At 43.5% G+C, this 13411-nt stretch overlaps 1 long non-coding RNA gene across 1 annotated transcript; it reads left to right on the top strand.

Annotated features, from left to right (window-relative positions):
• Window positions 1-489: 489 nt before the first annotated feature.
• LOC129784384 (uncharacterized) lies at window positions 490-12604 on the top strand. The gene is made up of 3 exons (XR_008747050.1): window positions 490-582; window positions 6212-6248; window positions 12490-12604. It is a non-coding gene; the product is annotated as an uncharacterized LOC129784384 (long non-coding RNA).
• Window positions 12605-13411: the final 807 nt, after the last annotated feature.

Genomic DNA, 13411 nt, shown 5'->3' with positions numbered 1-13411 from the left:
TTATTCAACTCCTTTACAATGATAAAGGCAATTTTAGGAATTAATCATTGAGCAAGTGTTAAAACATTTCTCATTCTGACCCTGTCTATGAAATCTTTTTTGCGATTATTCCATAGTGTGTACCCCACTGGTCATGACCTGAAATTTTTGTTCCCATACTACAAAAAAAGATTCTTCTGTTAGTCTCACCATCCAGAATACATTGCATGATTAAAATGTAGTTGCAGACTGTCAGAAAAATCAAACTTCTTGCACTTAAGATACATTAACTATTCAGGAAAATTAAATGGTGCTTAAGAACTGCTCTCAGGAGTCTGAGATAAAAATCAATGTAGCTCATGTATTGTCTAGATTATATGTAAACTTGGCATTTCCTAGAAGCTGCAGTAACTTAAATATTCCACTACCCAGGCACTCTTGCTACTGATATACTATCATTGTCTCCTCTTCCATTGACTTTCTAAACACAGTTTGCTGTGCAATATTGTTTTTCAGGAGATGACCCATTCATGGCCCCCACCGTTATCAGCTATTCATACACCAGGAAAGGCAGAACAAAGCAAGTTTCCCTTCCCAAACAAGGTAAGACACGCAACATCATGTAGAACCGTGCCTCCTGCACCTCAAAATATGTCCTACATGAGCCCTGCCTAAGCGTGTGAGGCCTCTGGGCTGAGGTTGATGCTGTGCTGATGACCTTTTGTGTGTGTGTGCTAGTATCCCCTGACTTTTCCCTGCTTACAGCCTCTGCAGGGCTACACATTCTGGTTTGCATATCTCCTGGCAGCAGCACTAATGCTGATGTGTGGGTCACGGGTTCCTCGCTGCAAGGCAAAACTGCCGGTGTCCCTGGTGGGGTGTTCAGATGTGGTGCCTTCTGCAGGCACCTGCTGAGCTCCTGACTGATACCTCAGGGCACATACAGCTGCTGCAAGTCAAGAAGCTCCTGCTTGCATCCATTGTTCCTGCTTCATTTGGCTTCACTAGCCGAGATTTTTATTGAAACTGTTGAGGTCTGAGGGGGGCTTTACTAATACACTGGCCTCTGCAGTCAGAGGCTCAGGAGTGGGCATACATCCCCTGCCCCAACCTGGCTTCAGAGCCAGCTTTGCTAGAAAGGCAGGCAGCCCAGTGCCATGATGCCCAGAGAGGCCACAGAGTATTTGCCAGGGAAGTATTTGGTCTCTCAAGGGACCAAGGCCACTGGTACTGCTGATGGTGCCTTGAAACCAGCTCCACTGTCGTATGCGTTTCCCAGGGAGGATGCAGTGTGGCATGGTAAAGCTCACTGGCACGAGCTTGGGGAAACCACATTATTTATACTTGGTAAGTCAGGAGGGAATGAAATCAGCGCTCCTATGCAAAGGCCAATAAAATTTTCACATTGTATCACCATATACTTTTTATATGCCACAAGCATATTTCATGAAGTGTTCAAGCTTGAAAGATTGTATTGATGCTGCTTATAGCCTTTCTCCTGTTAAAGCAAACTCCTCTGGTAGCTTTTAAGTCCATTCTGCAAAATTTAGTGCAGGGAATAATTACAAGCACAAAGCCAAGAATCCTTCAAGATTTTCCTACAGTAAAACAGCTTTTCCATGGATGAGTGTCATGATTTTGAAGCACCGAGGGTGTAAACCAAAGCATCTCTGGCATGTTATGAAAGACAAAGAAGGAAATAACTCACTGTCGATTTGCTTATTGAAGGCAGGCAGCTGACCAAAGATGGTAGGTGGGCTAGGGGCTGGTTATGTTAGAGTAAATCCAGTAGGAGACAGATGTATCAGCAGCTTACATGCGGGTTTAGTGCCCAGATGGATGACAAAAACAAAGTGGTGCTTGCAGCTCTGCTGTTTCTGTCAGAACTACCACCACACGATGTGCTTGCACGGCACGTATGCAGATGTGTATGGGCAAGGTATGCACGTATCTGTGTAGCCATCTGAATGTACTTCCTCAGAACTAAATATATTGTGATGAATATAGGAACAGGAGAACCAGAGACCATAGGGCAAAGCATATGTGAATAATGGGTGATACTGACTTTCTCATCTTCTTTCTGCCTGTTCATCCATATCCCTGGGAAATATTCTAATAGTTTGAACTGCAGAGCCATGTCAGAGATCTACTATTCATTTTTAAAGACCCTTTTCTAGGTGGCTTCCTTTTGTCTTACCAAAGTAGAATTTCCATTTTATTTTAGCTTAGGATGAACAAGATTTCATCTTCATAGTTTTGTACATATAATAACATCACTACTGTATTGTGGGCTGGGTGGGCTGTATGGTCAGAAATCAGAATGCTTTTTGTGAGATGGGAAAGAACTACCTAACAAAACTGACCAGAGTCCTGGAAAAATCCTGCATTACTGGCCATAGATCATAGACACCACATCTATTTTAAAATATTTTAGAATAATTAAAAGCTACTCCTGTGGCTCACTCTGAATCTGTACAGTTGCAGACTTTAGAAGGTATCTGCTTTTCAGGTTCCAAAATGCAAAGAATGGTTTCCTAATTTTTCAGACATGTTTTTGAAACATTCATAAGCTAGCTATTGCTTTTCACAATATGTGGTGTAAAACCTTTATTTGATCTCATAGGGGATGCTACCATAACTCTTAGGAAGCTTTCCCACAGGTAAGCTACATAGTGGTCCCAACCTGTTAAAACCTAAGGACTGCACCAAACTGTTGTAGAGCACAGATTATTCAGATAAATGGGCCTGTCAGTTATGAAGTGGCCAAGGCCAGCAAAGAGGCTGAAAGGCTAAATTTGGGGCATCAAATTCATCTCTTCATTCCAAGCGATGCATGGTACCGTGAATTGACTTTCAGTGTTTATGGCAGCACTGAGAGACCAGTTCAGTTCACTTGCAATGACTCTTCCAGCCAGAGAAGCAAGTAGGCTGCAGTCCTTTTTAACAGAAGACAGTTCCCAAGTGTAAAGATACTCGTCATTTTGGGAATAAGAAAAAGAGAAGCTTGTAGGACTCCTGCCTTGTTGCAAGGATGCAAATCATCCTCACTTTTCTGTCTATAAAAACGGAGTGTCAGCATCATTAGTTCCCATACATGCCACATTGCTTTTAACCTGCAACTCAAGTAATTAGTGATCTGACAGCCTGAAACTTGAAATTTATTAATTAGGCTGTTAAAGTTGCAAAGGCCACAGCAACTATAGCTAGACTGGTTTTGAAATCAGTCTAGCAATAAATGCTAGAAACCTGAGGTTTATATTTATATATAGCACAAATATAACAGAATTGCATATTTGAAATGGAGTGTGCAGATGTGTCCATCTATATAACTGTATGCTGGGTAGATGGGGGATGTATGTCCATATGCTGTACCTGTATATGACATCAGACCACATTAACACGGGAGGTCTGCACTAACGCAGGAGAACGGAAGGGAAGTCCAGGTCACGTTTGCCACGTGCAGCAGTGCCCAGTATGTTTCACAGCACAGCACTGCTGGGAGAGCACATATAGGGAACTGTCCTTTATGTAATAAAGAGCATAAAGTTACATTTCATCCTTAACTTTGAATTTACTTTCTCTGTGGAATTAATTTGTAGTCCTGAATTTACTAGGAAGGGGCAATGATAGTCTCTTTATTTCTTGTTTTTCAAAGCTTAAGGATAATTGAATCAGTGTGTGATGTGACAGGCTGTGTGTGCTTTCCTTTCTCAGGTCTCTGTCACACTTTGTTATGTACAAATGATCAGGCATTATTTGATTGCAATTTTATTTAAAACATCTTAATAAATAAACTTTAAATGAATAATTAAATTTGGTAAATAAGAGATCACTTGATGCTTGTGTGAATGAGCTTTCATGTTCAGGCATTAATTCTCTGCTCTTGTGTGGGAAAAAATTGCTGTTAATTCTGCTTTCTGCTTTACTGTCTTTCTTCATTTTTACTGTGATTTCATGTCTTGAAAGTTTGATCAGATGTTTGATTTCTAGTTATATGTATGTGATATTATGGGATCAGCCAACATTTTGTTATCTGAGAATTAATTTATCCACTCCAGGAGAACTGGTGTCTTGTCACAAAGCTATTGGGTGATTATTCTCAGCAGAAGCCAAGTTATCATAGTGATGTTATTCTTTACACTCTGAATTCATTTACTTTTTCCTTTTTTCTTGATTTTAACAAGTTGGAGCAAATACATGGGAAAATAATCTCCAGAAGTGAAGACTTCACCTTTGGTTTTTAAGTTGCATGAAGTCATACTTTTTTCCTACCTCAGTAGGAGCATTCTCTCTTTTGCTATGAGATTTTTGTATTAGCCTTTATTATTAAGAATAATTTGTTGAGAATCAAGATGCTTATTTTAAAGACTCAGTCAAAAGGAAAAGTGAAAATGTTATAGCTCATATGTTTTACTGATGTCAGATTTGAGACTATGCAGAGCCAGTAGTAAGATACTGTGCTAGGCAGTTAAAGGGGAGGTTGCATTCTTCCTGAGGTTGAAAATGTAAAAAAGTGAGCAAGATGCTTGTTTAGCAGTTTCAAACACTTTTACAAACCCAAGGGTATTTCCATCAAAAAGATTGTATTCCCTCAAACTTCTCTAGGTACATAAATGCACTATTCTGGAAACTGAACATGCTCTAATAGCCTGCTTTTATTGGCAGCCTGGTTGACTACTAGAATAGCATTTAAATTCAAGTGTATATGTCACTACATCACTACTGCAGGCTGATCTGAACTTCTTAAGATTATTCTATAATCTTATTCTGTATTATACTAGATGATCTTTAAGGTCCTTTCCAACCCAAACCTGCACTGTCTTTTTGTGATTCTCTGATATTCAGTCACCAGAAAAAAACCAGGCTTTAATATCCTGTCATCAGAAGCATTTGCAAAAAGGTGAGGCAATTTGTCAAAAGTAGACAATTTGAAATTATTCAGAAATTATTGTCAGCATGTGAAAGACGGTACAGATCTTTTCATACTGCAGTTGAAGGTAGAAGCTCAGGGCTTCCCCAAAAATTTGATGTCTTGCACTTAAGGTGCGTAGGATGGTGATGAATTGTAGATGTGTATTATAGCCTAAAAATTACAGATTAAAGCTGTAAGTCTGGAGAGCCTTGACTCCAGAGCAAATGGTGTAGATTGAGCAGATTTGACTAGCTGAGCCCCTGAGATCCCAGTATCTGCAGTCCAGCCAACGTCCCTTTAGAGATGCCAAGAAACTCTTGGGGCCCTGAACCCCTGAGGTATGCTTTCGAGTGACTCAGCAGCAAAATCTCAGCTTGGCCAAGTCAGAGCATCCTTGAGCTCTCTGGGGACTTGCAGTTCCTTTCTTGATGAGCTGTGAATTTGCTTCATCACTCAGCCTCTGTGGGCCAGGGATCTGGTCTAGTGCCCAATTCCTCACTGAAAATGATCATGTGTGTTGCTGTGGGTGTCTGGCCCCTCTGAACAGCCTTTGCTGCAGTTGTAACTGCAGCATGTATATGTGGTAGTATTCCCGTGCATGTCTGGGTTATTCAGAAGCAGAGTTATATATGGGATACCTTTCCTGCTGCCGTCCATGGCAAAGTGGTTTTTTTTTCCTTAATATAAATATCTTTTTGCTATAGTTTATATTTCTATTTCACTTCTATTTATAGGCTTCTTTTGTATTTTTATGAATGCATATAAATTCTATGAGTAAAATACGTGAACATTTGCACGTAAGGAAAAAATGGTCAGATTTATTGCACCATATTCATAGATATTGCAGTTGTGATACAAGGTTGACCTTGTAATCTCAGGGACCCAGAGCTAGGTCTGTATTTCCGTTCTCTGGTACTGTCAATATCAACATGTGAAAAGGAAAGACCAGCTGTGCTACTGTCACAGAATCCAATGGTCCATGAAACAATATTGGTCTTCCCTCTGTCTTCTCATCTAAACTTGTAGAAGATAATAGACAAGTTTTGGTTGATCAATAACTGAATAGTGAGCATGAGAGTCGTAATAGCTAGACAAGGAATTGCACCATTAACGGATTGTTGTGAAATAAGTTTACAAGCCTTAGAATTAATGGATTTTCAAAGAAATATTGGATTTATTCTTGTAATTGAAAATTACTTTGAAATTGAATGAACAATTAATGATGCTGTTTGTATTGTTAAGGTAATGTTCAAGCAAGTATTGCAGCTAAAATTTGCCATAAAAATAACACACTGTACCTATTTTCTATTATTACTATAGGAGTCACAACAGGGATCTACAGGACACAGCAATACAAGTAAGTACAAATTCATTTTCTGGCTGAACTGGATGGAGGGGATGACAATGTCTGTGAAAAACAAGTGACTGATAGAGTAAGGGACCAAGTAGCAGAATGGGATGGTGCAGAGCCTGGCTGTGGCCAAATGTGGAGAACTGAACTGAGGAGTGACCATCAAAATGTCAGCTCTTTTGGTGGACTGGGAAGAACAAAAAGGATTCATTTTGTTATGACTATTCTATTATGTAGATGAGAAAGACTGAAAGGTCAAAAAAGTGGCTTTTTTAGAAAGCCAGAAAAGAGCTGACCTAGTTACACGGTCATCCAAACTGCCAGAAAATTCTGTAGGAAGACTTGTTATCATTTCTCTTCCATAGGCAATGGTATATTTTGTGGCTATTGCACAGTAATAAGCTAGATAAATCCTGCCAAACTAACACCAGATAATGTCTCAAAGACCATATGGCTGTGGGTCTTTTTGGCTAGCGGTGTGGGCAGGGGAGTGATGTGTGCTTGTGTCACTCCTGGTTGGGGCCTTTCAGTGGACTCCAGTTTACAAATCATGGCACAGATCAGCAGCACTTTAATTACATTTAGTTATGGTAAAAAACTTAGCAGCTGTATTGAAAGGGAAGATTGAATCATTCTGTGAAACAAAGTATTAATCCTCTCCCCTGACACTTCTGACTTGTTAATGTTGTCTTGCATATTAAAAATACATGATCCTATCCTGCTCTCAACATAAAATCACCTCAACCAAAAGAATGATTTTGTTAGTTTCCTGACCTGTTAGCCACCACAGAGCCCTGTTTGCAAATTACAGGGCTGTGACTGAAGATGAAGAATGCCCTGAGCTGGTAGGTGGGGCTTTGAAAGTAGCTGGTCACCCACTGTGTGAGGGAGAAGACATCCAGAGAGACACGGCAGGGAGATGTAGGCTATTAAAACAGTGTGGCAAAGGCTGGTGAAAGGTCAGCATGCAGAAGACAATGTTGTGAAGAAACATGCAGCAGTGTCACTTAATTGCTGGCATCAGTTTGATATTGCTGCGAGTACCAGCACTAAGGAAATAATAAAAGACAAAGGGGATGAGGTTCTGTTGGAAAATAATGAAAACAGTAATGAGAGAAGGAAGCACCAAAGGGCCATAATAGAGAGGGCTACACAAATACACGCAGTCACGAGCGTGACAAACACACCAGCTGAGCTGAGGGCTTCGCAATGACATCAGAGGCCACAGTGTCTGGCCAGCTTTGGTCATAGTTTCATTTTGAGTATTCCCTTGAATTGAATTCCCTTGAATATTGAATAAAATAGGCTGTTCTGCATATCTAATGAAACCTGCTTTCCTGTGGGTTAGGAAATTGGCACTACCTCCTCACAACTTTCCCCTGCTCCTTACTCCAGTGGTCTCCAACCTCACTTTACTTCCAGTTCCCCCCATCTGCCCTCCCACACCACAGTACCTCCAGCTTCTTATCTCCTTATTCATCCTGCTCAGCAAAATCAGCATATATTTGCAGCTGGGCTGGGGCTGCATGCAGTAGGTATTGCCTGGCTGGTGGCAACCAAACGAAAGAACAGCTGAACCCATGCACACCATCTTCACTGATGGCAAAAGTGTAGGTCACTGTCAGGCACCCAGGCACTTTTCCTAACGTTGCAGAGGGAATCTGACTACCTCTGAGACCTGCATCCATGAGCATTCCTGTTGAGGTGCTGGAATAAAACATCAAATAAGATAGAGTGAAACACATACTTTACCAATCCTGTACGTCAAACTCAAAGGAAATTTAGGAAAAAAAGGATTCAAATGTGTGGTGGGTTGGCCCTGGCTGGAGACCAAGTGCCCACCAAAGCTGCTCTATCGCTCCCCGCCTCAGCTGGGCAGGGGTTAGAGGGTCGAGATAAGGACAGGGAGCAATCACTCACCAATTACAGGTGAATCAGGCAAAACAGACTGGACATGGGGAAATTAGTGTAATTTATTACCAGTCAAATCAGAGAAGGGTAGTAAGAAAATAAAACCAAATCTTGAAATGCCTTCCCCCCACCGCTCCCCTCTTCCCGGGCTCGACTTCGCTCCCCCCCGCCGCGGGCCGGACGGTGCTGGGGCTGGGGGGTCCCTCCGGCGGTCCCTGTCGCTCCTGCCCCTCGGGGTAGGCTCCCCACACTCTGCCCTGCTCCAGCCCGGGGTCCCTCCCCCGGGAGCGGCTCCTCCGCGACCTTCCCCCGCGGGGGCCCTTCCCCCGGGCTGCAGCTCTTCACGCACCGCCCCGGCCGGGCCCCCCCGCGGTGCCGCCCTTCAGGCCCAGCCGGCTCCAGCCCGGGCCCCCCGCGGGGTCACAGGCCCCGAACCCGCCCCGGCCCGGGCTCCCCCCCGCGGGGCCACAGGCCCTGCCAGGAGCCGCTCCGGCCGGGCTGCCCGCGGGTCGCAGCCTCCCTCGGGCACCCCCTGCCCCGGCCTGGGGTCCCCCGCGGGCTGCGGGGGGGGATCTGCTCCCCCGTTCGCCGCCATGGGCCGGGGGCACGGCCTGCCCCAGCGGGGGCTTCGCCAGGGGCTGCCGGGGCATCTCTGCTGGGCGCCTGGAGCCCCCCCTGCCCCTCCTGCCCGGCCGGGGGGCTGCAGGGTGCTGCGCTCACACCTCCTCGCCCCTCTCTCCGGCTGGGGTTGGCTTTCCCACTTTTTAAACACGCTGTCCCAGAGGCGCTGCCACCATCACTGCTGGGCTCGGCCTTGGCCGGCGGCGGGTCCATCTCGGGGCCGGCTGGCATCGGCTCCATCGGACACGGGGGAAGCTTCTGGCAGCTTCTCACAGAAGCCACCCCTGTAGCCCCCCCACTACCCGAACCTTGTCATGCAAACCCAATACAGAATGTGAGGAAATGTTAGCAAATGACCCTATGTGGGAAAGAAATCTAATGGTCTATGTGCTGTGTTATTCAAATGCACATCTTCAGCGTTCCAATTAGCTGTTATTTCCCATCCCACCGTGTCTTCTTTGGAGTGGCTCTTGAGTCTGTCATTTGCAGTGGTTTTACTTCAGCTGCAAACGTTGTCTTTCTCATGGATAACATTTGCATTTCTCTTATCCTTCCCCCGCAAGGAAATCAAAGCATTTAAAAACCCATAATGGCTGAAGTTATACTGCTCTATAACAATAAGTATTATTTATTTCTGTAATCCAGAAAGGGAAACTTGGCCGGTTAGGTTGAGTGATTCACTCAAATTCCAGCTCAGAGGAGAGAACTCCTCTGGCCACCCACTATTCAGGGGGGAAATCCTACAAAAGTTGATTTGGATTTTATTTTGAACTGGGAGTAATCTGGGCACATCTCCTCTGTTTGTATCTAGAAAGATTAGGAAGGGAGTTGTGTGAGATGAGGTAGAAACTAGCAAAGAACTGCCAGCTCTGTGGCTAAGGATCCTCATGAGGACTGATGGTTTCCACCATATGTTTCTGTATGCATACACACACCAACACACAGACACACACATGTCCACACCCATTTCAGGAGACACACGCAGTGCTTAGCACCTGAAATAAAGTGTGCTAACAGCAGTCCCATAGTGGGGTGGGTAGCATATTCTTTGTCAGTTCCAAAAAGACTAAGAAAAACAAGGGACAACACAAATTTGCCCATAAGAAGCAGCAGAGCTGGAGAGGATTTAGCAATTCGGCAAATGCCAGCCTCCCACAATGGTACCTGCATGGGTTTGGCAGGTTACATGGAAAATGGAAAGTAAATCTTAGTCTGGCCAACAGTGAGTGTGAAAAAAACAAGTTGTTCTGACAGGTAATTCCCTTTTACATATGCTTATCCAAAGATCTTATCAGTACTGTGTCTGTGACATTCAGCTATGCTTGGTCTATACACATTTTTAAAATTTCTATGATTCAGTCAAGTGAGAACAAAGTTGGTAAGAACTGATAAAGCCTTAATGGCCAGATTTTCTACTCTGATAGGCTGGACTGATGCGTTTCTACCATCTGTACAGGCTTCCTCCTCCCCCTCCGCACAGAAGTATGTTAAGTGACGATTAGCATAAAAGCAGCTGCAAATGCTTACTGTAGGGTAATTCATTAATATCCAGTTTGGCTAAATCACAGAGATTCCCTTTTCTCTCTCCTCACAGTACTTATGCTATTCCCCTTGTTGCTGCATTAACATACATTGCTGAAAGTAGAACTGATGTGAACTCTGCTGGCAAAGCACTCAGGAATCCATATTCCCTCTCACAATCAAACAAACCAGTGTTCATGGTAATAATTCATCACTTATAAAAAGCCTAAGTTACAAACAGAAAATTTTGACTATATGCCAACTGTTACTGTTGGTTTCTTGTTTCAAATTACCATAATGCAGATGAGCTCCAGGGCTCCAGGCACCCTAAGGCTGAAAAACGTATACTTGTAGCAACAGCTTTCTAGCGAGTGAGTTCGTCATCTGGATATACTTTCTGAGGTCTCTGCTAGAAGCAAAAAGTGACCTAGAAATCACAGAGTGAATGTATTCCATCGTGTATGGATGCCCTGCTCGTGCCTAAATTTTAGCTGTCCTCCTACAGTAAGTGCTTAGTCTCCCTAGAGGTCCACAGAGAGGCATCAGTGTTTTTGACGTCATCCGAAGCTTCCCCATCCTGTAGGCACCTAAGCTGGGTAGACATAAACACTTTCAGAGGGGCAGATGAGATCTAAAAGCACCACGGCAAGGTGTTTGCAATACAATACACAGAACCTTCTCTACAAGGCATCTTCTTTTCTGTCTAGGCAAAGTCTTTCAGCTTGCTTCTGTGCAGCAGTGGAAGGACATTGGTAGCAAAACCCTGCCTTTTCTGAAGGCAACAGCAAGTTTTCCAGAGGTAGCCCTCCCAGCCATTGCTGACACCCCAGCAATGTATGGGAATTGAGTGTGAGGACTTTGTCAGCAGCAAATGGATGATACGTAATGCTCACGTGCATGGAACAGGTTGGGGGCTAATCCAAAACCCACTCAATTCAAGTCAATGAGCAGAAAATCAGACAACACCGTAACAGCCTGACCACAATAAACACTTCTCAAATTTTTTTCAGAAGGCACAGGTGGATTTTGATTTAACAAAGCTTATTAAAAGGTAATGGAGAAAAATGCATCCATCAGTAAACCAGTCACACTCAACCTCTGCGCCTCCTTGTCTGCTAGGCAACATAAACTCATGTGTAGACAGCTATTAGCATCCAGCGACACACAAAGAGGAGCAGCAGCTGCGCAGTCACTAGGTCCAGAATTCAAGTTCAAGGTGATTCAAGTGGAGTCGCATACCTTGTATACCCATGGTAGAACTAAACAAAAATCTTAGACTGAAGCACAGCTTTCTCAGGTTACTCAGAGAGCAATAATTACAGCAAACAATATCAGCCTTCCTTTTTTCCGGGGTGGGTGAAAAGGAGGGAGAAGGACTTGGACTGACTCAGCGGAAGCAGTACCACCCCATCAGCTAGCAGCCTGCTTCCCCGGTGTCTGTGCTATGTAACTAAGCTGTGTTGGGCAGACATACGATTTTGGATCCAAGAAGGGGATCATCACAAGTCAAAATGCTGTGCAAGGACCCTTGTGAGTCATAAAGAAATGTGAAGAGGCATCCCTTGGGCCTCTGATACTTCTCCAGCATTTGGGCACTTGACTTCTCCTGGGGTTGAGTGCCTAAGGCAAGATATACAACATAGCAGGGAAGGCTTCCCCAGCCCCCACTTACAGGAGCCGAAGATCGGATCCTTAATCTGTGAAAATGAATGTGAACCAAAACATTCATTGGCAGAACTGTGTCGTAATCACTGCCTTACTAGCTCCCACTGATGGTGTTTTGCTTTCTATTAAATAATTACTGTTCCTGTAGCAGAGTTTTGGAGCTTGTGCATGTTGGATGGGGCACACTCTCATAGCAGAGCTGTAGGGCCCTAGAGAATTCCTTTCCATTGCTCCAAGGTCTGCTATCCCTGGTAAAGCTTGTGTCCTCTAATCAGCCTCTCTTGTGGAGTTTCCTTGCCTGACATTTCCAGAGTACGTGTGGCAGTGACAAGAAAAGTCAAGTCAGGGTTGACTCCCCGCTTGCAAATGCTCCAGCAGTGCCCCGGCAGCCCTGTGATTGCCTCAGCAGCGGTCTGCATGTGTGGCAAGAGCGGTCAGTGTTCGCAATGAATAAAGCGTTGATGTGTCACATCTGAGCAGTTTCCATATTGATCCATTTCTGATGTCGTTTTCTTCTTCTCTTTTAAAGGGAAAAGTGATGTAGAGCCAAAGAGTCCAGAGAAAAACGCAACCCATGCATCGTAAGTCACTTTTGCATTTAAGATCGGAGAAGGCAGCTGTGTTTTTATCAGATTTGTTGGGCAAAATAGAATTTGTTTTCATTAAGATAAAGTTCTTTCGCTGATGCTTTTCTTAAAACAGGTTTTTAGATAATGACTAAACATTAATTATTCCTAGAACTTTTGCATGCTAGTAAGTCAGAGATCTTTGCAAGTGAAATGGCTCCATATCACACTGAATAGATATGAGATTATTTTTGTGGGTGTGCAAGACTGGCCTTTACAACCTGACTTCAGCATTACCTTAATGCTGCTGGAGTTTGACACACTTGCTAAAAAACATCATGTCACATATGCCTTTGATGTACTGATGTAATTTTAAAAGACTGCAGTCTGCAGCTTCACCTCTGAATTACTTGAAATCCAATTACAGCTATCTCTGGTCTCTCACGATTTTGTTGATGTTTTTGAATTAACAAAAGAAGTCGAGAAATAGATAGGAACAGGCACTTGTAATATATCAGTGTTCACCTTCACTCTAGTGCAACAATAGAAGCTTTTACCATTTTTAACTCTAGTATACAAAGGACTGAATTGTTTTGCCAACGTAAACCAGTCTATGAAACAGATGGGCTGCAGGCTAGAAAAAAAAAATAGCATCAGTCTCCCAAACTGAGCTAGATAAGTGAAATCCTTTAATAACTACCAGGCAGGAGCATTATGAATTTCTGCAAAACCATTCACCTTCTTAATCCCATTTGAGGGAGGGAAGTTCTTGTAACAGTTAGTCATGTGAATTTTAGAGTGCATCTTGCCCATAATTTATGTTTTCTGATTCCTGTTATTTAAATTCAGAGCATTATATCATGTAAATCTCACAAGGTGTCACCA

The sequence above is a fragment of the Falco peregrinus genome, chromosome 4 (assembly GCF_023634155.1).
Source record: "Falco peregrinus isolate bFalPer1 chromosome 4, bFalPer1.pri, whole genome shotgun sequence".
NCBI classification, from domain to species: domain Eukaryota; kingdom Metazoa; phylum Chordata; class Aves; order Falconiformes; family Falconidae; genus Falco; species Falco peregrinus.
Note: the sequence above shows the minus strand (reverse complement) of the source record. Positions and strands in the feature narration are given on the sequence as shown.